This window comes from Dermacentor albipictus, unplaced genomic scaffold, assembly GCF_038994185.2.
Source record: "Dermacentor albipictus isolate Rhodes 1998 colony unplaced genomic scaffold, USDA_Dalb.pri_finalv2 scaffold_25, whole genome shotgun sequence".
In the NCBI taxonomy this organism is placed as follows: domain Eukaryota; kingdom Metazoa; phylum Arthropoda; class Arachnida; order Ixodida; family Ixodidae; genus Dermacentor; species Dermacentor albipictus.
In genome coordinates, this window is record NW_027225579.1 from 927412 (window position 1) to 930030 (window position 2619).

The 2619-nt window shown below is 45.4% G+C and overlaps 1 pseudogene; it reads right to left on the bottom strand.

Moving 5' to 3' along the window:
* Positions 1-598: 598 nt before the first annotated feature.
* Positions 599-2200, bottom strand: LOC139052495 (uncharacterized; annotated as a pseudogene).
* Positions 2201-2619: the final 419 nt, after the last annotated feature.

The following is a 2619-nucleotide window of genomic DNA, read 5'->3' on the forward strand; positions in this document are numbered from 1 at the left end:
CTAGTGTACTAGGCGCTGTTTTGCATAATAAGCACATGTTTGAGATAGCTTTATTGAACTGGTAACTATTTCGTGTCGGCAACAAACTGCAGCAGGCAAGGGAAAAAAAAAGACGGTGAGAAACCGGCCTGCCAGCGCCGCCTCCGTGGAAGGAACGTCAGAGAACGTCACATTAGCTGCGGCCAAACGATGGTGCGGAGAGTGCGGTTGTCGGACTCATCGGACGATGAAAATTCGCCCGGTTTGTCGCACGCCGGACGTCCGATCCGGCGCTTCGGCGCGGCAAAACACCTGGATTCCGGCTGCCATTCAGGCGCGTCGGACGCCGGATCGGACCGTGTGTTGGCGAACTTTAGTTGGCGAACACGAGCCCATCCTGGGCATTCTCATGTGATGAGAATGCTCATCACATTCCCCACCCCCTCCCCCCCCCCCCCAAGATCATCGTTGTCATTACTATCTTCAGTGGCGGAAATCGTGAGACCCATATCGGTCTGGTGGTTTCCTGGCAAGCTGACTTCGGCGCAGCACTGATGGAGGGTCGGAAGGCGCCGGAGATACAAAAGGAGTTCAGGTTTAATAACATTATTTGGTGTGTTCAGAAAACAAATGCATTCAGCCGCTGTGAATTGCGCAGTTTCGCCAAGACCAGAAGAGTGACGAAAATTTTGCCTGCCCAAGGTGCAATTGTTTCTACATTACCAAACATTGAAAGGACATTTTGTTCAAATACAACGGCCTCATAAATAGACATCTTGACACCAGAGACAAAAACAGAATGCATACACATTGTGGTTTGACCAAGAGCACCAAGCTCCAGTCCACATGGTAAAAAAGCAGATGTTAAACACACTGACTCGCCTACTTGTGGTGTAGTTCCGCTTTTTGCGGGAATCAGCTTGGGCCGCCCAGATCCTACCCACAGGTCATTTGACATCCTGGCCTGAAAGTAATTGACTACAGATAATGGCATATTTTCGAAAGAACAAAACTGTTGACTTTGGAAGAGCATTTTTACTTTCATACCGCAATGTCCAAGAATCGCGGGAAGGACCAAAGTGCCGTATCAGAGAAACCATATGCACCAGCACTGCAATTTAGGTTTAAATGAGTTTGAACCGTACAGCGACACGAAAAGTTTATTATGGCGTCCTACCATGCTCTCAATGTACCCAAGTGCACCTCGCAAAATACCAGGAGAAATTATTAGCTCTGTGATAATGCATAGGAGTGCAAAACATTCACAATGTGGTTCTTGTGCAGCCTCTTCAAGCCTAAGTCAATAATAAAAACAAAATGCAGAATTAGTATTAAACTGGAGCTTGCTGCACATGGAAAGCTGAAGTCTGACTCAAAGCTCCGCGGGTAATCACTTTTACTCACTTGCCTATGAAAGCTGTACTGAGACAGGGCAGTGTTAAGCTGGCGTAAACTCATCCATGCTGCCTTCCTTACAATAAACTTACAGCACAGTGCCACCTCTAGAGGAACAATTCCTTCTAACAAAATGTGCATTGGGTCATGAAGTAAGTCAGTGAGTACTGAGAAATTGGCGATTTCTGTGAGAACTGATTTTGCCTTAATGCCACATTGTGCTAAAAACTCAGTATGATCCTTTTTTGAAATTGCTGCCTGAAGTGCTCGTAGGTCCTCTTGATACTGGGACGCTGTACGTAGTGGCCATTGTATTTCATAGTGAAATTTATGAAATACAGCTGTAGGAACTTTGCAAGTCCGGCACGCCAAGCGAACATTTTTCCTGAAGCTTTCCTTAAAGCTTTCTATATTGTGGCATGGCAATGAGTCCCCAATATAGGCGAGCAAAAAACCAAAACTTAATTTGTTCAGCACAGGCACTTTACAGTGTGCAGCCACATTGAAGTGAATTTAAAGTGGAAACGAAGTCTTCAAGGAGCATACGCTTTGCTCCCTGTGATTTCAGAGCACTTGCTTTCCGCACTCCAAGGAAGAAGGTGTCGGTTCCTTTAGATCTTTTTGATGATGGGATGTTTACAAATGAAACACAAAACACAGTTAGCTTTCCTTTCCGACCTCTTTTCATATCGAGTGGATTGGCCAATTCTATGTCATCACAGTACAGAAGCATCACCATAGTGTTCGTCTGACGAGAGCTTGCGATTGGGTGCATTTGAAATTGTGTACCATCAGTAAGATCTCTTAACAACGCAATCTTTGCCATCTGTAATGCGCACTGAAAGATGTGGGTATATTTCGGATGATGTAGCAAGTTTTCAGTCAGTCGCTTCAGAGGCACAAAATAACCTCTATCACCATGCTGAAGCTCTACTTCATCAGCAGGAACACAAATTCCCTGGGAAGCGTATAGTGTCTTTTTTGCTCAGTCATTTTCAACTGCGGATACATCGATGATTGTTCCAGCAGTTGCTAAGACATCTGCTACTCGCGCGTTCGCTGCATCTCCTCCTCCTATTTGACAGTGCTAGTGAGACTCAAGCTGTCTCACCAGACACGACAGTTTTGTGAGGCTGTCAGCACTTGAAAAAGCCTCTTCAACACTATACACATCCCTCTCATTATAGCATGAGATAGCATCTGATGAGGCATTGCTCAAGTTTTCGTTGGTAGCAACAAATGTGT